Source organism: Mesoplodon mirus (assembly GCF_964341445.2).
Source record: "Mesoplodon mirus genome assembly, chromosome: 5".
NCBI lineage: Eukaryota > Metazoa > Chordata > Mammalia > Artiodactyla > Ziphiidae > Mesoplodon > Mesoplodon mirus.
This window is the reverse complement of record NC_138980.1, coordinates 89,206,062-89,229,341: the sequence shown is the minus strand read 5'-3', so window position 1 is coordinate 89,229,341 and position 23,280 is coordinate 89,206,062.

The window sequence follows — 23,280 nt, the reverse complement described above, 5'->3', positions numbered from 1 at the left end:
AAACAGTCCATCCAAGTGGATAAAATACGCCTCAAACAAGCAATCACACACCCAGAGACCAGTTAAGAGGCTTTTGCAATTCTCCAGGTCAGAGGTGATGTTATCCTGGCTGGGAAGGGTATATATAGAGAGAAAATTAGACAGACAAAATTAGAGAGCTGTTTTGGAGGCAAAACAGATAAAACTTGGCAATTGCTTGGATGTAAGGAGTGCAGAAGAAGGGAAAACATCGATAACTACCCAAATTTGGTGATTGATTGCATGTGAGAGATGAAGAAGAGGGAGGCAGCATGGCTAACTCCCAATTTTCTGGCTTGAACAACTAGGGGTGGGAGTGGTGATGTCATTTCCCAAGACAGGAAACACTGGAAGAGGAGCAGATGTGGGAGCAAGAGGTTGGGACAAAGAACGAGTCCAGTTCAGGCTGAGGAGCCTGTGAGACAGTTAGTGAAGATGGAGCAGGTGGGGACATGGATCAAGACGACAGACACCGGACACAAATGTAGGTTTCATCAAAGATGTGGGATCTTTGGACCTGTGGGGCAGAGTGACATCACTCTGGGAGGCCGAGCACAGAATCAGAAGGCAAGAGGGCCCAGGACCAAGGCTTGAGGAACTCCTATATTTAATATGTGGAGAAAAAAGAAGGTTGAGCAAAGGTATCAAGATGGGCCGCAGAGGAAGAAACCAAGGAGAGCTAGCTGGGTCCCAGGGGTCATCGGAAGAGAGTAGCCGACTATGATGACTGCTACAGAGAGGCCAAGTGAGGTGAGAACTTTAGATTCAGCACTACACACATAATAGTGACCGGAGAGTGAGCAGTTTCAGGAGATGATGAGTTTGGAATTTCAAATGAGGTAATTTGGAGAGTGAGTAACAGGTGAGAAAATACAGACAGCGCATAACTTTTTAAAGAAGCTTTGCTCTAAGGCGGAGGAGATAGCATAATAAATGCAGGGGCACAGGAAGCCAAGGGAATAGCTCTCTTTTTTTTAAAGTGCAGACTTGAGCATGTTTAAATGGGAAGGAAAATGATATGGCCAGGGTGAGGTAAGAGAGTGGAACCGAGAGAATGAGATTAATAGATAGCACCAGAGTTCGAAGGAAACATGAGAGAGTAAGATTCAGAGCATAAGTGGATGGACTGACTTTAGATCAGAAGCACATGTTATTTGCTGTGTCTGGAGGGAAGAGGAAAAGATGAGTGAGGACGCAGGTAAGTCAGGCTGGTATGGAAAGTTGAAGCGGTTCCCAGGTGATCACTTCTATTTTCACGGTAAAGTAGGCGGTAACGGGAAGGAGGAGGGTTGTAAGTGAGGAGAGTGGAGAATGTGTGAAAATAGTTGTGGTAGACAGTGACCATGCAAGACAGAGAAAAATAGAAGGACTGAGGATCCAGCAGAAGCTGGTCATCATGAGTTTATAGTGTTACCAACCTGCCCAGCCATGTTACCTTCTCCTGTTTCATTTTGTTTAATGGTAACAAAATGGTAAGATAGAGATAAGTATGCAGAATAAAATACAAGTCGGCCATAATATGTTGGGGTGTTTCTTCCACTGTCCACCACCCCGGGTACACCCCTGAGCTCCCACTCTGTATTCCTTGTACCACATGGCGAGTCCACAAAGCATCATGAATCCAACCACCAGCTGTCTCTAGGGCTGGAGGCCAGGGAAAGAGGCCTTCCTGGGAAGAGGCAAGGCTGAAACGGCTGCTGTCATCTTGCAACTATGAGGAATAACCAATTAAGAGCTCACTACGAGAGCAAATGTTGCTGAGGATGGAGAGAAAGAGAAATCCAGTCCTGACGATGTTGTTTGAGCCCTGGACCTAGCAGTGCCTGCAGTGATACCCTACCCTTTCCAGTTCCATGAGCCAATAAGTTTCCCTTTTCACTTGAGCTAGTTTGGACTGAGGTTTCAAAAGGGCTGTTCCCTGTTGCAAGATCTTAATTTTTAAAAAGGAACCCCCTACTCCCTCAGTCATCTCTTTTTTCAAGATATCTTTGCTGTCCATGTGAGGCCTAAGAATCAGCAGGGATGCAGATCAGAGGAATGTTATGCAACTGGTAAAATTATTGATAAAAATTGCTTTGGAATGATATAAATTAAAAAAGGGGGGGCAAGGGCTTCCCTGGTGGCACAGTGGTTGAGAGTCCGCCTGCCGACGCAGGGGATGCAGGTTCATGCCCCGGTCCGGGAGGATCCCACATGCCGCGGAGCGGCTGGGCCCGTGGGCCATGGCTGCTGGGCCTGCACGTCCGGAGCCTGTGCTCTGCAATGGGAGAGGCCACAACAGTGAGAGGCCCGTGTACCACAAAAAAAAAAGGTGGGGGGACAAGATTTAAATTGTATAATATAGTTATAATGCTCTTTTTATAAAAGATGAAGCAAATACAATAGTCTTACAGTAATTGTTTTGGGTTATGAAATTATGGTTGATTTCCCCACCTCCCTTTTGGCTATTTTATACACTTAATGAGTATGCATCACTTGTATGCATTTATGTACTTACTTTTGAAATTAATTCATATTGTTACCAAAGTAATGTGTACACATTAGAAAAAAAATCAATCAATGTGAAAAGCTTATCATATAAAACAGCAATCTTCTACCACACCCTCTCCACCCATCCCTGAACCTGCTTTAACTTTTCCTTCTTGACTATACTTCCATATTTCTAAATATTATGCATAAACAGCTATTTTCGATTATCAATTTTAGAAAGTATCTTTTGACATTCTATTACATCAAATTAGGAATTAAGCTGTCTTCTACAGTATCACCTTTCAGTCTCTTTCTTCCCATCCTCCTAATATGGTTACGCCACAGTTAAATTTATATCAGCAATGATTGATATGCACGTTATTCACTGCTAAACCGATAGTGTAGTCGTGAATATATTTCTGTTCTAAGATAAGTTTTTCCTTCTTCCTGGTGTTAATAATTGCCTTGTTTCTTTTCATTTGTTTGTATCCATTTGTTGCCATATATGCACTGAAATTTTCTTAAAAGGATCCAATGATCAGTCAAACTTGTGGCAAAAATGTTTGTCAAAAAATAAAGTATCTCAGATAATCCCACCATCACTCCCACATCTCACCTTAGCCTGGAAATAACACAGCCCCCCACCCTCCTGGACAGCCTTCTCTCTAGGTCTACTGCATAGCTCTCACCCCCAGGGATGACGGATCCATGGTTTATTGAGCCCCATGTCTTCATCTTTCTTCAGTGTGTGGGAAAGCACATCTTTCATTGGCTTCCTAAGAAAGTACATGGGAGGTGAGTTTTCTAAGTCATTGCGTATCTGAGAGTTTTAGATATTTAGTTTGCTCTCCTACTTGATTGACATTTTGGCTGGGTAAAGAATTCTAGGTTGGAAATAATTTTCACTGAGAATTTTGAAGAAACTCACAATGTTGTGATAAATCTGATGCCATCCTGATTCCTGTTTATTTGGATTTTTCTCTCTGGAGGCTTTTTAAGATTGTCCTTTTTAGATGCTCTGAAATTCACAATGAAGTACCTTGGTGGGAGTCTTGAGTTTTTGTTTTTGTTACTGTTTTCCACTTAATTATTCTGGTCACACAGTACAGTCATCCCTAGGTATCTGTGGGGACTTGGTTCCAAGATACCAAAATCCATGGATGCTCAAGTCCCTTATATTAAAAGGCATAGTATTTGTGTATATATATCACAGAATATCTGGGACAAGGCTGAAGAAGACTAGTTGCAAGGAACTGCCAGTGCAAAGGCCCTGAGGTAGAGGCAGGTCTGTCATGTTAGAGAAATAGCAAGGAAATCAATATAGCAGCAGGAGAGTGACTGAGGAGGAAATAGAAGGAGGGGAGATCAAAGAGGTAAAAAGAAGGTCTTGTGGGTAATGGGAAGCTTTTACTGAGTACAGAGGGGTGTCATTTAAGGTTTGAAGGAGAAGAGTGACAAGGTCTGACTTCAGATTTTGAAGAATCACTCTGGCACTTGTGTTGAGCATAGATTGTAGGGAGCAATATTGGAAGTGAGAGGACGAGTTAGGAGGCTGTTCCAGTAATCCAGTAGAGAGAGAGAGATGGTGGCTTTCACCAGGGTAGCAGCAATAAATGTGGTAAAGAGTAGTTGGATTCTGGATTTATTTTAAAAATAGAGTCAACAGAATTTCCTGATAAAATGGATGTCAAGTGTAAAAGAAAGTGTCAAGGAAGAATCTCAGGTCTGTGAACTGTGTAACTGGAAGGAAGAAATTCCCATGTGCTACAATTAGAGGAATGTCTGGAGTTCAATTTGGTTGTGTCGAGTCTTCCTGTGGCTTACCCTTGCCTTCTTCTGGGTGCAGTGTCTTAAGTCAGAGCCACTTCAGTTCAATTCTTGCAAAGAATAAACCTGCAGTTCCTTATGTGTATGCGTGGAGGTGGAGTGGGGACAGGAATGTGAAGTCTTTGGGCTGTAAAGAGTGAGTAAACGGGTGTATGGGGAGTTGAATTGTTCTGTCTGTGTTCAACCAAGCCCCCTGTTTTTATTCTCACATCATATCTGCACCTTCCATGGAAACAGATACTTCCAAATCCTAAGCCTTTCTGTGGTTCTGTGGAGGTGGATTCCCTTGCTTCTCATTACTCTTCTCTTCTGCAGGCTTTTGGGTTTTTGCTTCCTCAGCTTCTGGAAGTGTTCCAAAAATTTGTTGAAATTTTTCATCGACTCTTCCCTTCTCTCATTCTTGTGTATGTGTGTTTGGAGAACAAGAAGATATAATGTGTATGATCAGTTTGTGCTACTGAACTGGTGGTGTGCATTAGGGGAAAAAAATCCTTTTTTCAAGCCTACATGATTTTGATATCACCTCAAATTCTAGCCTCCAGAACTGTGAGAAATAAATTTCTGTTGTCTAAGCTACCTAGTATTTTGTTGTGGTAGTCTGAGCTGACTGAAAACACTAGTCCAATGTCACTTAGCCATAGTTTGAGGAGCAAAACCCCCGTCCATCTAACTTCAGAGGCTGCTCTCTTAACCACTGTGCAATATGGCCTCTCTGATATATAAATAAAACATTAGGACTCCAATAAGTAAATGTGCAAAGAAATGGAATGAAGAGTTAATTTCTAAAAGAATCCATTTGGAATGAGGGAAAAAACCTTCAACCTTACCAATAAGGTTGAACATTAAACATTAAAATAGTACTGATGAAAAAAAGATGAGGGATCTCTCTTTTTGGTTAGAGGTTTTAAAATATATAAATGGTAATAATGCTGTTTAGGGTATAATTTGGTGACCCTGTAAATTAGCATAAGCACGCTAATATTCTGCTCATGTGCCCCAAGGCTCTTTTACAGGTTATTGACAGTGGAAGTCTGTTATGATTGGCCTGTGTCCATAATAGGTGTTAAATATTTTGAATTCCACCCCTAGCTGGAAGACAATTTAGTGACATTTATTTAGAAACATAAAAATGGTCACATTGTAGTACCCTGTAGTTCTACTCCTGAGTATCATTCCTAGGGAAGTAATATAATTTTGGAACTAGATCTATATCTGATTTACCACTCCTTAGTGTTTCTTGTAATTATAAGCTTTTAGAAGTAATCTAAATGTACAATAATAGGAGAATGGTTACATAAACAAAAATTCTATTATACAGATATTAAAAATAAAATAAGCCTTGTGAAAATAGATAGTAATATGAGGAAATTCTCATAATATGATTTAAATTAAATAAAAAAGGACTCTATTGTATATACTATGTGTTCATAGTTGTTTTTTTTTTCCTAGTGGGTAGCTAGGAAAATAGTTGGAAGGAAACACCCCAAAATGTTCATAATGATATACGATAGTATGAGGGACACTTTTTCCTGTTCTGTTTTCTAATTGTCCGCAATGTGAGTATACTTCATTTGACATAGAAAAAAATTATAAACGAAAAATAGGCTATCCTCAAATCATTTCTTCCCATGCCTCTTCATAGATATGTAAAATGGCAAGTAAAACAATATCATTCCCAGCAGACTCTGCACACTTAATTGTTGAAGAAGATAGTTCATTTTATTCTTCTTGAAATATATAATGGAGGTATAAAAAAGTCTATTACTCTCTCTATATATGAGGGGAAGGACCCATCAGTGCTTTTTCAAAGTCTCCTCAGTATGTCCAAGTGCAATCAGTGGGAAATAGCACCCCCTTGTGAGGCACGGTACAAAACACTGGTTTTCCAATTAGTTGGTTTGTGATGATCACCATCTCAGCAAGTAACTCCAACGGTGGCTTATTATCTGGTTTTGGATTCTGTGATGTGATGATATGCCAGTCTAATGATGCTGAGCTATGTGTGGGCAGGGTGTGCCCTACAACTCTAGTCACAGGGACTCCTGGTTCTGAAGAGCAATGACTTGTGTGACATGACCATGGCCCTCAACATGGGCTCCAGGGAAAAATAGCTCTCTCTTTCTGGCTCTTCCTTCTTGGGCATGAAGGACCCCAAATAGAGAGAAGTAGTAAAGTAGGAATTCCAGAAGAGATGAGACTACTGGCCTGCTTATAGCTGGGTTTTGCTAATTTTGTTTTTGTTTTTCTTTTTCTATTCTGCTTTTATATTATATAAAGGACTTACATTATATTATATTCTCATGTTAAGACTTCTTATATTCTTATATCAAGGACTTATCTGTTGTGTGTTGTGTGTCTCAATATCTTAGAACGTATTCCATAATATTAGAGGAATGGATATTCTGTCAAGGCACCTGCATATGAACTCAATTTGTGATTTAGTTTCCTCTTCTCCAGAGAGAGAAGTGCCAGAACATCAACCAAGTCACAAAGGTCGCCCCTCTGGAAGGATAAATGTGGCATTTTGGAATCAAGCAGGATGGCCTCCTTTAGAAGACTTGAGGGATGACTCTCTGGAGTTGCTGTTGTGCTTGACCCAGTGCTACTGGGGCACTTGATGGTGCCTTCTGTGGGAGGTGAAAGAGCTGACCCCTAAGAGTTAAAATCTTGGGACCCCAGCATGGGGCCCGGCTGAGCTCCTCCACTCTCAAAGAACCAGAGTGGCCTGTGCAAGGATCTTTGTAAATAAGACACCTTGGGAGAATGGACAGTATATATGCAAGGACCAGTTTTGTTTTGTTTTGGTTTGGTTTTTTTGTTTGTTTGTTTGTTTGCGGTACACGGGCCTCTCACTGTTGTGGCCTCTCCCGTTGTGGAACACAGGCTCTGGACGTGCAGGCTCAGCGGCCATGGCTCACGGGCCCAGCCACTCCGCAGCATGTGGGATCTTCCCGGACTGGAGCATGAACCCGTGTCCCCTGCATCGGCAGGTGGACTCTCAACCACTGTGCCTCCAGGGAAGCCCAAGGACCAGTTTTTAACAGCAACCTCATACGACAGCAAAAGCACCACCAGTGGTGGAGTTAATCAGACCTTTTTCTCTCTCTACTTCAGGTGTGGCCTCCCCACCTACCCTCCAACACTGAGAATTTTCAGAAAAGGCTGCTTGAAGATAGAGTCATTTCAAACAGTTTTTGAAACAAGGTTACCCTTTGATTGGGTAAATTCCGGAAGAGTTTCTGCATTCCTTGCGAGTGGCGAAGGAGGTGCTAGGTAGAAGAAAGCTTTGTTATGGAGGTAATAGACTTCTTGCTATCAAGGCAACCGGGGAAAACTGTGTCTGTGTTGCCTCTGAACGTTTTGTGGTAGTTTACATGGTTATTCCCTTCCTTACATCTATTCCTAATTTAGCTTGATGTCTATCTCTTTCATCTTTGTCTTCCTGCTTCTGTCTTGTTTTCCTTTATTTTTATATACTTATTCTTTATTTTTACTGTTAAAATGTTTAAAAAAATTTAAATTCTTATTTTTTTAAATTGAGGTATTCTTGATTTGCAATACTGTGTTAGTTTCAGGTGTACAGTAAAGTGTTTCAGTTATATGCACATATATATACACATATATATGTATATATATTCTTTTTCAGGTTCGTTTCCATTATAGGTTAAAATTCTATTCTTAAATCAATTTTTACTTCTATCTTAATAATGATTATTTTAAGTGTTTATTTAATGATCTCTTTATTTATTTTGTAAAATCATTTTATTTTTCTAACCTGTTTTTTAACATCTTTATTAAGAGTATAATTGCTTTACATTGCTGTGTTAGTTTCTGCTGTAAAGCAAAGTGAACCAGCTATACGTATATCCCCATATCCCCTCCCTCTTGCATCTCCCTCCCACCCTCCCAATCCCACCCCTCTAGGTGGTCACAAAGCACTGAGCTGATCTCCCTGTGCTATGTGGCTGCTTACTACTAGCCATCCATTTTACATTTGGTAGTGTATATATGTCGATGCTACTCTCTCACTTTGTCCCAGCTTACCCTTCCCCCTCCCAATATCCTCAAGTCCATTCTCTAGTAGGTCTGCGTCTTTATTCCCATCTTGCCCCTAGGTTCTTCATGACTTTTTCTTTTTTCCCCTTAGATTCCATATATATGTGTTAGCATATGGTATTTGTTTTTCTCTTTCTGACTTAATTCACTCTGTATGACAGACTCTAGGTCCATCCACCTCACTACAAATAACTCAATTTCGTTTCTTTTTATGGCTGAGTAATATTCCATTGTATATATGTGCCACATCTTCTTTATCTATTCATCCGATGATGGACACTTAGGTTGTTTCCATCTCCTGGCTATTGTAAATAGAGCTGCAATGAACATTTTGGTACATGACTCTTTTTGAATTATGGTTTTCTCAGGGTATATACCCAGTAGTGGGATTGCTGGGTCATATAGTAGTTCTATTTTTAGTTTTTTAAGGAACCTCCATACTGTTCTCCATAGTGGCTGTATCAGTTTACATTCCCACAAACAGTGCAAGAGTGTTCCCTTTTCTCCACACCTTCTCCAGCATTTATTGTTTGTAGATTTTTTGATGATGGCCATTCTGACTGGTGTGAGGTGATACCTCATTGGAGTTTTGATTTGCATTTCTCTGATGATTAGTGATGTTGAGCATCCTTTCATGTGTTTGTTGGCAATCTGTATATCTTCTTGGGAGAAATGTCTATTTATGTCTTCTGCCCATTGTTGCATTGGGTTGTTTGTTTTTTTGATATTGAGCTGCATGAGCAGCTTGTATATTTTGGAGATTAATCCTTTGTCAGTTGCTTTGTTTGCAAATATTTTCTCCCATTCTGAGGGTTGTCTTTTGGTCTTGTTTATGGTTTCCTTTGCTATGCAAAAGCTTTTAACTTTCCTTAGGTCCCATTTGTTTATTTTTATTTTTATTTCCATTTCTCTAGGAGGTGGGTAGAAAAGGATCTTGCTGTGATTTATGTCATAGAGTGTTCTGCCTATGATTTCCTCTAAGAGTTTTATAGTGTCTGGCCTTACATTTAGGTCTTTAATCCATTTTGAGTTTATTTTTGTATATGGTGTTAGGAAGTGTTCTAATTTCATTGTTTTACATGTAGCTGTCTAGTTTTCCCAGCACCAGTTATTGAAGAGGCTGTCTTTTCTCCACTGTATATTCTTGCCTCCTTTATCAAAGATGAGGTGACCATATGTGCATGGGTTTATCTCTGGGCTTTCTATCCTGTTTCATTTATCTATATTTCTGTTTTTGTGCCAGTACCATGCTATCTTGATGACTGTAGCTCTGTAGCATAGTCTGAAGTCCAGGAGCCTGATTCCTCCAGCTCTGTTTTTCTTTCTCAAGATTGCTTTGTCTATTCGGCGTCTTTTGTGTTTCCATACAAATTGTGCAATTTTTTGTTCTAGTTCTGTGAAAAATGCCAGTGGTAGTTTGATAGGGATTGCATTGAATCTGTAGATTGCTTTGGGTAGTAGAGTCATTTTCACAATGTTGATTCGTCCAATACAAGAACATGGTATATCTCTCCATCTGTTTGTATCATCTCTAATTTCTTTCATCAGTGTCTTATAGTTTTCTGCATACAGGCCTTTTGTCTCCTTAGGTAGGTTTATTCCTAGGTATTTTATTCTTCTTGTTGCAATAGTAAATGGGAGTGTTTTCTCAATTTCTCTTTCAGATTTTTCATCATTAGTGTATAGGAATGCAAGAGACTTCTGTGCATTAATTTTGTACCCTGCTACTTTACCAAATTCATTGATTAGCTCTAGTAGTTTTCTGATAGCATCTTTAGGATTTTCTATGTATAGTATCATGTCGTCTGCAAACAGCAACAGTCTTACTACTTCTTTTCTGATTTGGATTCCTTAATTTCTTTTTCTTCTCTGATTGCTGTGGCTAAAACTTCCAAAACTATGTTGAGTAATAGTGGTGAGAGTGGGCAACCTTGTCTTGTTCCTGATCTTAGTGGAAATCGTTTCAGTTTTTCACCATTGAGAGCAATGTTGGCTGTGTGTTTGTCATAGATGGCCTTTATTATGTTGAGGTAAGTTCCCTCTATGCCTACTTTCTGGAGGGTGTTTATCATAAATGGGTGTTGAATATTTTCAAAAGCTTTTTCTGCATCTATTGAGATGATCATATGATTTTTCTCCTTCAATCTGTTAATATGGCGTATCACATTGATTGATTTGCATATATTGAAGAATGCTTGCATTCCTGGGATAAACCCGACTTGATCATGCTGTATGACCCTTTTAATGTGCTGTTAGATTCTGTTTGCTTGTATTTTATTGAGGATTTTTGCATCTCTGTTAATCAGTGATACTGTCCTGTAGTTTTCTTTTTTTGTGACATCTTTGTCTGGGGTTGGTATCAGGGTGATGGTGGTCTTGTAGAATGAGTTTGGGAGTGTTCCTCCCTCTGCTATGTTTTGGAAGAGTTTGAGAAGGATAGGTGTTAGCTCTTCTCTAAATGTTTGGTAGAATTCGCCTGTGAAGCCATCTGGTCCTGGGCTTCTGTTTGTTGGAAGATTTTTCATCACAGTCTCAATTTCAGTGCTTGTGATTGGTCTGTTTATATTTTCTATTTCTTCCTGGTTCAGTCTTGGAAGGTTGTGCTTTTCTAAGAATGTGTCCATTTCTTCCAGGTTGTCCATTTTATTGGCATAGAGTTGCCTGTAGTAATCTCTCATGATCCTTTGTATTTCTGCAGTGTCAGTTGTTACTTCTCCTTTTTCATTTCTGATTCTATTGATTTGAATCTTCTGCCTTTTTTTTCTTGATGAGTCTGGCTAATGGTTTATCAATTTTGTTTATCTTCTCACAGAACCAGCTTTTAGTTTTATTGATCTTTGCTATTGTTTTCCTTGTTTCTATTTCATTTATTTCTGCTCTGCTCCTTATGATTTCTTTCCTTCTACTAACTTTGGGTTTTGTTTGTTCTTCTTTCTCTAGTTCCTTTAGGTGTAAGGTTAGGTTGTTTATTTGAAATATTTCTTGTTTCTTGAGGTATGATTGTATTGCTATAAACTTCCCTCTTAGAACTGCTTTTGCTGCATCCCATAGGTTTTGGGTCATCGTGTTTTCATTGTCATTTGTTTCTAGGTATTTGTTGATTTCCTCTTTGATTTCTTCAGTGATCTCTTGGTTATTAAGTAATGTATTTTTTAGCCTCCATGTGTTTGTATTTTTTACAGATTTTTTCCTGTAATTGATATCATAGTATTGTGGTCAGAAAAGATACTCGATACAATTTCAATTTCTTAAATTTACCAAGGCTTGATTTGTGACCCAAGATATGGTCTATCCTGGGTAATGTTCCATGAGCACTTGAGAAGAAAGTGTGTTCTATTGTTTTTGGGTGGAATGTCCTATAAATATCAATGAAGTCCATCTTGTTTAATATATCATTTAAAGCTTGTGTTTTCTTATTTATTTTCATTTTGGATAATCTGTCCATTGGTGAAAGTGGGGTGTTAACGTCCCCTACTATGATTGTGTTACTGTCGATATCCCCTTTTATGGCTGTTAGCATTTGCCTTACGTATTGAGGTGCTCCTATGTTGGGTGCATAAATATTTACAATTGTTATATCTTCTTCTTAGATTGATCCCTTGATCATTATGTAGTGTCCTTCTTTGTCTCTTGTAATAGTCTTTGTTTTAAAGTCTATTTTGTCTGATATGAGAATTGCTACTCCAGCTTTCTTTTGATTTCCATTTGCATGGAATATCTTTTTCCATCCCCTCACTTTCAGTCTGTATGTGTCCCTAGGGCTGAAGTGGGTCTCTTGTAGACAGCATATATATCGGTCTTATTTTGTATCCATTTAGCCAGTCTGTGTCTTTTGGTTGGAGCCTTTAATCCATTTACACTAAGCTAATTATCGATATGTATGTTCCTATTACCATTTTCTTAATTGTTTTGGGTTTGTTTTTGTAGGTCTTTTCCTTCTCTTGCATTTCCTGCCTAGAGAAGTTTCTTTAGCAGTTCTTGTAAAGCTGGTTTTGGTGGTGCTGAATTCTCTTAGCTTTTGCTTGTCTGTAAAAGTTTTAATTTCTCCGTCGAATATGAATGAGATCCTTGCTGGGTAGAGTAATCTTGGTTGTAGGTTTTTCCCTTTCATCCCTTTAAATATGTCCTGCCACTCCCTTCTGGCTTGCAGAGTTTCTGCTGAAAGATCAGCTGTTTACCTTATAGGGATTCCCTTGTATGTTATTTGTTGCTTTTCCCTTGCTGCTTTTAGTGTTTTTTCTTTGTATTTAATTTTTTTTTTTTTTTTTTTGCTGTACGCGGGCCTCCCGTTTTTGTGGCCTCTCCCGCTGCGGAGCACAGGCTCTGGACGTGCAGGCTCAGTGGCTATGGCTCATGGGCCCAGCCGCTCCACGCCATGTGGGATCTTCCCGGACCAGGGCACGAGCCCACGTCCCCTGCATCGGCAGGTGGACTCTCAACCACTGCGCCACCAGGGAAGCCCTGTATTTAATTTTTGATAGTTTGGTTAATATGTGTCTTGGCTTGTTTCTCGTTGGATTTATCCTGTATGGAACTCTCTGCACTTCCTGGACTCGATTGACTGTTTCCTTTCCAATGTTAGGATAGTTTTCAACTATAATCTCTTCAAATATTTTGTCAGACCCTTTCTTTTTTCTCTTCTTCTTCTGGGACCCCTATAATTTGAATGTTTGTGCATTTAATGCTGTCCCAGAGGTCTCTGAGACTGTCCTCAATTCTTTTCATGCTTTTTTGTTTATTCTGCTCTGTGGTAGTTATTTCCACTATTTTATCTTCCAGGTCACTTATCCATTCTTCTGTTCTTCTGCATCAGTTATTCTGCTATTGATTCCTTCAGAGAATTTTTAATTTCATTTATTTTGTTGCTCATCATCATTTGTTTGCTCTTTAGTTCTTCTAGGTCCTTGTTAAACATTTCTTGTATTTTCTCCATTCTATTTCCAAGATTTTGGATCATCTTTACTATCATTACTCTGAATTCTTTTTCAGGTAGACTGCCTATTTCCTCTTCATTTGTTTGGTCTGTTAGGGTTTTTACCTTGCTCCTTCATCTACTGTGTATTTCTCTGTCTTCTCATTTTGCTTAACGTACTGTGTTTGGGGTCCCAGGTTCATAGTTCCCATTGTTTTTGGTGTTTGCCCCTAGTGGGTAAAGTTGGTTCAGTGGCTCCTGTAGGCTTTCTGGTGGAGGGGACTGGTGCCTGTGTTCTGGTGGATGAGGCTGAATCTTGTGTTTCTTGTGGGCAGGACCGAGTCTGGTGGTGTGTTTTAGGGTGTCTGTGAACTTATTATGATTTTAGTCAGACTGTCTGCTAATGGGTGGAGTTGTGTTCCTATATTGCTAGTTGTTTGGCATGGGGTTTCCAGCACTGGAGCTTGCTGGTCGTTGAGTGGAGCTGGATCTTAGCATTGAGATGGAGACCTCTGGGAGAGCTGTCACCGAGTGATATTACGTGGGGCTGGGAGGTCTCTGGTGGACCAGTGTCCTGAACTCGGCTCTGCCCCCTCCAAGTCTCAGGCCTGACACCCAGTTGGAGCACCAAGACCCTGTCAGCCACATGGCTCAGAAGAAAAGAGAGAAAGAAAAAGAAAGAAAGAAAAATAAATAAGTAATTAAAATAAAAAATTTGTAAAAATATTATTAAGATAAAAATTTTTTTAAGTAATAAAAAAGAAGAGCAACGAAACCAATAAGCAAATCCACGAATGATAACAAGTGCTAAAAGCTAAAGTAAGATAGACATATAAATCAGAACCTAGTCAGTCGCATACAGCAAACCCCAAGTCTACAGTTGCTCCCAAAGTCCACTGCCTCAATTTTGGGATGATTTGTTTTCTATTCAGGTGGTCCACAGATGCAGGGTACATCAAGTTGATTGTGGAGATTTAATCCACTGCTCCTGAGGCTGCATGGAGAAATTTCCCTTTCTCTTCTTTGTTCGCACTACTCCTGGGGTTCAGCTTTGGATTTGGCCACTCTTCTGCATGTAGGTTGCCCTCTGGCATCTGTTCTTCACCCAGACAGGAGGGGTTAAAGGAGCAGCTGATTAGGGGGCTCTGGCTCACTCAGGCCAGGAGGAGGGAGGGATATGGAATGTAGGGTGAGCCTGCAGCAGCAGAGGTGCACCGTGTGTTCTCCCGGGGAAGTTGTCCCTGGATGACAGGACCCTGGCAGTGGCGGGCTGCACAGGCTCCCAGTGGGGGAAGGGTGGATAGTGACCTGTGCTTGCACACAGGATTCTTGGTGACTGCAGCATCAGCAGCGTTAGCATTTCATGCCTGTCTCTGGTGTCCACACTGATGCCTGTGGCTCGTGTCCATCTCTGAAGCTCATTTAGGTGGTGCTCTGAATCTCCTCTCCTCATGCACCCTGAAACAATGGTCTCTTGCCTCTTAGGCAGTTCCACACTTTTTCCCGGACTCCCTCCCAGCTAGCTGTGGTGCACTAGCCCCCTTCAGGCTGTGTTCACACAGGCAACCCCAATCCTCTCCCTGGGATCTGACCTCCAAAGCCCGAGCCTCAGCTCCCAGCTCCCACCTGCCCCCTGGGTGAACTGATAAGCCTCTCAGGCTGGTGAGTGCTGGTCAGCACTGATCCTCTGTGCAGGAATCTCTCCGCTTTGCCCTCTGCACCCCTGTTGCTGGGCTCTCCTTCGTGGCTCCAAAGCTTCCACCCCACCGCCCACTCTCTCTGTCTCTGCCAGTGAAGGGGCTTCCTAGTGTGTGGAAACTTTTCCTCCTTTACAGCTCCCTCCCAGAGGTGCAGGTCCTGTCCCTGTTCTTTTGTCTCTGTTTTTTCTTTTTCCTTTTGCCACTTGGCCACACAGGAGCTGCATGGAGGTTGGAGCTGCCCCTGCAACCACTCTTCTGACTTCCATTTGTCCTTTCAACCCTTCTAAAGAGAGCTCTTCTAAAAACCTTACTCCTGATGACTCCAGCTGAACCTCCATAGGGCTATACTTACTTTCTGTTTGTAGATGATGGGACTTGGCCCCCCAGGAGTTGTGGAGGTAGTTATTAGAGCATGGTGTCTCTAGGATCAAAATATACTGGCAGCCAATAAGGTTGCTCCTTAACATCTATTAAAATGAAAACAACAACAAAAAGTAAGAATTGAAGATCAGGAGGCTGAGGGTGGTCATCCCAATGAAAAGTCACAATCCCTTGTTCTGTTCCCAGGCTCAAGCCAGTTTTTAGATCTGAAACCCATTGACTGAAAAGTGACTGTTCTGTAGGAGGAAGGACTAGCCATGATGTTGGCTAGTGTCTACTGACATGATGCCTCCAGTTATTCCACAAAGAGACCTGTAACCATTTACTTGGGTGACTTTGGGAAAAGGAGAATAACCAATTTTGAGGAGTATTGGACACAGAATCTGAGCTGACCTGATAGCAGAGACTCAAAGTTTCATCATGGACCCTTGTTAGAGTGGGACCATGCTATTAAGTGGAGTCCTGGCTAAAGTCTGGTTCACAGTCCCTGAGTGCACAATTAGAATCGATATACTTGGTGGGGTTACTTAGTAACCCTAATATTGAGCCCCTTTTCTGTGGAGTGAAGAGCGTCACAGGGGGAAAGACCTAATGGGAACCTCTGAATCCATACCTCTCTCCCCCAGTTAGATAGTAAATCAAAACAATATTGTACCCCAAGGAGGATGGCAAAGATCAGTGCCACCATTAAAGACCTGAAGGATGCAGGGATGGTGATTCCTACCATATCTTCATTTAATTCCAGTCTGGCTTCTGCGGAAAGCAGATGAATCCTAGAGAATGGTGTAGACTATGGCAGATTTGACCAAGTAGCACCAATTGCAGCTGTGAATGAAAAGGCCAGCGGTCCATTCTCACAGGGACTGGTAACCTATTTGAAGTATGGGTTTGCCTTTGCTGCCCCAAAAGTCTTGGCCAGCACCATTATCTGGGGCCTTTGGGAATGCTTGATCCATAGACATGGAATCCCACACAGCATGGCGTCTGACTTGGGGACCCACTTTACAGTAACAAGGCTGTGGGAGAAGGCCTCTATCTGTGGAATTCACTGGTTGTAGCACATACTACACTGTCCAGAGGCAGCTCACCTTATAGAATGCTGGAAAGGCCTTCTGAAGGTGCAATTCAATTGCCACCTTGAAGGAAACACTCTGAAAGCATGGGATCTCTTCAGAGTGCAGGGATTTATTAAATCAGAGACCTCTAATGTGCTGTTTCCCCAGTTGGAAGGATACAAGTCTGGAAAACAACAAAGACAGGAATGGCCCCACCTCCTATCCCTTCCAATGTCTCATGAGAAAATTTGTATTTCTCATCTCTGCAATCTGGGCTCTGTGTTGTTGGAAGTCCCAGTGCCCTAAGGGGGTACACTCTTCCTAGAAGACACAGCAAGGGTACCGTTGAACTATCAGTTATGGCTGCCCCAGGGCACTTTGGACTCATTGTGTGCAGGGACTAGCTGGCAAATGGAGGAGTTACCACTCTGGCAAGGGTAACTGACCCTGATCAGTGGGAAGAGGTAGCATGCTTTTACACAATGGGTACAGCATCACGATCCTGTTGGGCACCTTCAGATACTTCCTTGCCCTGCTGTAACTGTGAGTGGACATGTGCACGAACCCTAGACTGAAAACGGTGTGACGATCAAGTGATTGGACCCCTTGGGAATGAAGGTTTGGTTCCTACCATTGGAAAAGCCACTAGACCTGCCGAGGTTGAAGGGAATTTAGCATAAATGGTGGAGGAGGGAGGGGATGAGTTCCAGTTGTGGCCTTGAGATCAACTGCCATGTCAGGAACTGTAGTACCTCCCACTAAACTCCTTTTTCTGAGTTTCCTCTCAGAAAGAGAGGCACGTAGGAAACGAAAGAGTTGCTGCTCCCTGAACCTTTATGGAGAAGCAGATCTTCCTTCACAGTGGTCTATGGAAGCTGTGAAAATGTGCCTAGCTGGCCTCCTGGGCCCAAGCTGCTATGCTTAAAAGCCATCACCAAGGGAGGCCATGCCTCTTCCTATGGGCTCTCCTCGCTGAGTCAGGTAGGGAGACACAGAGCTCTGATGGCAGTCTCTGGGCTCCTGGACTCCCAGCAGCTTTGTCAACCCTTCCACCGACTGCAGGGCAGTCTAGGATGCTTGCACCCAACCTTTTTTCCCTCTCTCCTTCACTCGAGGTCAGATTTATGTTGAGGTCTGATGACTCTCCCATTTTTCCCTGGCTCCCTGCCTATTTCCTTTCCCACAGGCATTTCCCCTAATAAAACCCGTGCACATTTCATCTCATCTTGGCATTTGGTGTCTGCTTCTGGGAGGATCCAGACTTAACACCAAGCTGTGACTTTGTTCTGACAGCTAACTTACTTGTCAAATCAGCTTGGAGCTCCTGAGGCTTGCTTTCAGGCTTAGGTGGGCCAGACCTCAGATAGCTTTTTCTTCTAGGACTAGTTTGGCCCTGAAACTAAGGAGTTTCCTTTCTGGAGTTTCTGATTAAATGCTCTGAAGTTCAGCAAGGACTCTCCACTCTGGCTGGCTGGAACATGAATATCCCCCAGCCTTTTGTGAACTCTGGAATTATTCATCTTATAGCTTCCTGTTTTTTGTTTTGTTTTCTGGCTAACTTTGTGACATTTTATCCTATGCATGTGCAGCTAAGTATGCAGTAATTGACTCAAGGGACTCCTGTGCAAATTTCTCTGTACAACTACCTCTCTGATACTCTGCTATATTCATACTAGAAACCTCAGTCTCTTCAAACTCCAGGCTAGACAGCCGGGATAATTATAGGTGTTATGCCATTCATGTCCCTTCTCTCATAGAGGCATCACAAGCCTGTACTGATTTTTGTTTAATATCTGAAAACAGTTGCTTCATAAACCTTACTCAGTTTTCTAGTTGATTACCATAAGAGGGCAGTTACCACAGGAGGGCAAGGCTGGTTCCGGTTGCTTTATCGTTTTTGGAAGTGGAATCCCAGCACCAGCAACACCCTTAGACCTGGGCAAATAGAGCTCCCTCTCTGGCTTGTTCCTTAGAGGGTCCTGTGCTTTAGAAGACCTTTTTAGAAGTTTTCAAGTCCTGTCTGCCCCTGCTGCCTGAGACCAGCTGAGGCCACTAGCGCCATCCTGTGGGAGTGTCCCAAACCCAGACCAGGACCTTTGTGGGCTCCGGACCCTATTTCTCCCCTTCTGGATGCTCTCTAACCCTTACCTTGAGCATGGGCTTGACCGGCGCCCTGAGGAGCTCCAATGCAGGCGTGTGGCTTGACTGGTGCATTGTTTCCTGTGCCTGATGTGGTATTTCTTTTGCAAGATTACATGATATTGGGCTGCCAGAAAGTGCCGATATGCTGATTTTGGATGACTCTAACCCACACGAGACACAGTATAAGTTCAGTTCTCTGGTCTACCACTGCCCCACCAGTGACCCTTAGGCTTTATCCATGTATGTGGGCCGATGCATCGGTTCTCACATTTATATTCCAACTAGTCTACAACACCAAAGCAGACAGCAGGGGAAGAGCACATGTCCTTTATCCTTTGTGCCCGTGTTATGGGCACCCAGGGCAGTCTCCTCACCCCATCCCCAAGCTCTGTGCCATGTGCCAGGTAGTTTTCCATTGGTGGCTGCATCTATTTCCTCCAAGCACTTTTGAGACTATTGTTCTGCAGTGCCAATGGGCACTTTTCTGGATATGTTCAGGAGGTGGAAAAGTAAGTCATGCATAATAGATCCATTCCAATATTTCTACAAGCAGGAGCTTTTTGATTCCTTCCACTACAGCAGCAGTTCTCAACATTAAAATCACTTGGGAAATTTCAAAAAATACCAATGCTTTGGTCTGTCATACAGAGTGAAGTAAGTCAGAAAGAGAAAAACAAATACTGTATGCTAACGCATATATATGGAATCTAGAAAAATGGTACTGATGAACCTAGTGGCAGGGCAGGAATAAAGACACAGATGTAGAGAATGGACTTGAGGACACAGGGGAGGAAGGGGAGGCTGGGATGAAGTGAGAGAGTGGCATGGACATATATACACTACCAAATGTAAAATAGATAGCTAGTGGGAAGATGCTGCGTAGCACAGGGAGATCAGCTTGGTGCTTTGTGACCACCTAGAGGGGTGGGATAGGGATTGTGGGAGGGAGGCTCAAGAGGGAGGGGATATGGGGATGTATGTATACATATAGCTGATTCACTTTGTTATACAGCAGAAACTAACACAAGATTGTAAAGCAACTATGCTCCAATAAAGGTGTAAAAAAAAAACCCAATGCTTTGGCCCCACCCCAGACTAATTACAACAAAACTTCTGGGCATGGGGCTTCAGCATCTTTGTTTGGAAAACTGAGGTGATTCTAATGTACAGCCAGGGCTGAATCTGCTGCTCTCATTCTGGCATATCAGGCTCATTGACTCTAGGCTACTGCTGAGTTTAAGTTTCAATTAATTCTAATCCAGATCTTCAAGTAACATATTAAATATGAAGTTTTCGATGAGAGCATCAGTATCAATAAATTTAACCTGATTCAATCTTGTATTTGATCTAACACCCTTAGAATCCATTCCCATATATGCTCCCCAGACTTTGGCTGATACAAAATAGAAAGATCCTACGTGTGTAAGCCCTCTTCCTGGAGAAGACCTGGCATCTCTTTGTCTGGGCTATTTTAGGATCTCATTTTGAGCCTGGAGGCAATGAGAAGTGGATGGGTGAGGTCTGCAAATAAGTATCCCTTTTTAAGGCAAATGCTCCAGATGAGGCAGAAAGGTTTTTCTGAAGGAGAGATGGTTTCCTCAGAGTAGAGAGCTACTTCTACTGGTAAAGGAGGTTCTACGAGAACTGCTGATTTGAAGTTCTCAGCTTTGTCTCTCCAAATAGCCCCATCCTGTCTCAGCATCTCACTCCTTCCCAGTGTCTTTACCTTAGCATTAGAGACCTGGTAGGGTTACATATTTAACTGGCATTGCAACTCTGGGCCTAATCAAATCTATGTTGGTCTTGCAGCTAGATGAGATAAGGGCCTTCTTTAAGGTAATCATAAGATTTTCTGACTGTCCACTTATACTTTGAGATGGGAGTTTAGATCCTTAATCTTTTTTTGTTTGTTTGTTTTTTTTGAGGCATGGGGAATGAGCTCTCTTTACGACAGTCAGAAGAAGCCATAATAATCCACAGTCCTCATAATCACCATTGTCACCATAATAGCTAACTCCTATAGCCACTCCATCTCCCAGTGCCTTGCTTCCTACCTGTAATTCATCCTATGCCACCTTCGATGAGAATTTGAGTAAGCATTGTCCCCTCAAGGAGGATATTCATGTGCTCTTCAAATATGTGAGCTGCCCAATCCCATAGTCACATCTTGAGAATCTATTTCCTGGAAAAATTCCTGAGAAGTATTGTATCAGGTCCCAAAACAAAACAGATCACACAATCCATGGATTTAACTGGCATTTAACAAAGGGGCTGTTTCTGGAGGTGTGGACAAGATTAAGGGAAGCAATAACGAATCATCACACATTCAAGAACTAGCAACAATGAGAAATCATTACCACACTTAGACCTGAAAGGACAAGAGGAAATGGTTTAGCCAGAGCCTAGGAAAGCTAGAGCTGTGGAAGAGAGCCACTCAACAGGAGCTGGGCTGTAGTGGAGCCCTTGCCAGACTCATAATGCTGAAGTACAGAAGGGGGAAGAAGAAATACTTCAACTTCTCTCTCTTTTTGCCTTTTGATCTCCTGATGAAGCCTCCCATTGGTCAAACCCAATTGTACTCAAAGGTCAAGAGAGGCTGGCTGATGCTATTAGTAGAGATCAGCTTCCCAGGGCAAAGATTGGATTAGATGATGAAGAACTGAGAATAATTAGCCCAAGATACCAATCTCTTGCCAAAAATCTGCTACAGGAGCAGACCTTTATGAAATCTCTGTTGATCTTAGCCTTTGCTACTTACGAATTTATCTTTGGCTACTGAGGGGATGCTCCCAGGATATGGAGATTAAAAAACAACAACAACATAGTATTCCTGATCTTATTTTGATATTGTCAGTCCATGGGAAAGCTTCTCAGTGAGGTAGTAATAGAACCAGGAAGGGAAGTGAACTTATCCAGCTCCTAGCCTGCTGTTCAGTTCTCTACCTGAATTCCAGAACTTGCCCTGTTTTTCTTTTGTATGGTTTTCCTGGTTTACACAAATGGTGAAGCTTCACCTAATGCCAATAAGGGTCTTCTGGCTGAGTGAGATGCCAGTTGTAGGTCAGTGCTCAGTAAAACTCCTGCCTCCTCAAGGCATAGGAAATGGGGTGGAGTGGTAATTTTAGAGAGGACGCTGGAAAATTGAAGGTGCAATTGGCAGGTCTGAGATCCTTTTTTTTTTTTTTTTAACATCTTTATTGGAGTATAATTGCTTTACAATGGTGTGTTAGTTTCTGCTTTATGACAAAGTGAATCAGCTATACGTATACATATATCCCCATATCTCTTCCCTCTTGTGTCTCCCTCCCTCCCACCCTCCCTATCCCACCCCTCTAGGTGGTCACAAAGCACCAAGCTGACTGAGATCCATTTTGGGGTGAACTTCATTTCTTTCCTACGGCTCATAAACTGTGTGACAAATAATAACCACTCTGGAGTGCTTTCTGTACATCCTTAGATAAAAATAATGTTTGGCAATATGTAACATTTTCCCTGAGGTTTAGCTTTGTGATAGCTTCCTCCTTATAAGTATTTTATTTAAATCTTGAGGCAAGAATGACTATACTAAACTTTTTTTTTCAAGTATGGAGAAGACTGGTAATTGTCTTCCAATGTCCATTCTTTCTTTCTTCCTTTTAGTATTAGAAAGCATCCCATAGAATGTTAGAGACAAATCTAGTTTTCCTTAGAGCCAGATATGGCCATGTGATTTCCTTATCATTGGAATATGGACAAAAAAGACATGTGCAACACATCTGCATACATTTCCTAAATAAAAACACTTGCCCTCCACTTTCTGCCTTTTCCCTAACTGGGGCCAGGGTGCAGTTGAAGTGCTGGTGAGGCAGTTTTGAACATGTGGACAAAGACCATCTCCCTGGGGGATGGATGATGTCACGGAAGAGAACCACCTGCCCATCTTGGAACCTCCACTTACCACTGGGCTATCATGTGAAGAAATAAATTTCTGTTTTGCTGCAGCCACTGCTTTTTTGGATCCGTTTGTTACAGCAGCTTAGCCTAAACCTTAACTAATAATGCATCAAGGCTTATTTCAAAGTCACACATGACAATTGACTGTTTTGTGCAAATTTGTCTGAGAAGCTCTCCTGTAATCCCTAACTTCCCATCTAGATAAACAGGTGACCAAACAAAATATTTTATTGAAAATCAGGTTTTGTATTAATTTTATGTGCTTAAATGGATACTGAAAAAAGAAATGAACATATATTTTAATATGTGTTTTTTGCTATTATTTCTAGGATGATTTTCTCATTCATGTGTTTTGCTTCCTCTTCTTTTTTTAAATCACTATTTTCCATACTTATGGTTCCCACACTGGTTGCACACCAGATTGTGTGCAAGATCCGACAGAGAAAACACTCATGACTTTATCCTCCTCTTCTTTACAGTTGTTCTCAATTATTCTATGTGAATTGTCAAAGTCAGGAAGTATATTTTCTAATTTAGGAAAGAGGGTCGGTTTATACACTGTTGATCTTCATTTTAAACACATTAACTTAGTGAATGTGATTAAAATGTAATATGCAATATGACAGAGTAGGAGCAATAAAATTCTTGGAAACTAATCATTTGAACCCCATTACTCATTGTTCAAACACTTATTGAACATATAATGCTGTGAGGGTGTGGACTCAGTGTTTCATTAACACTCAAGCCATGGTTTCTAGGAGAAATGCCTTTAATGAATAGAAGGGAA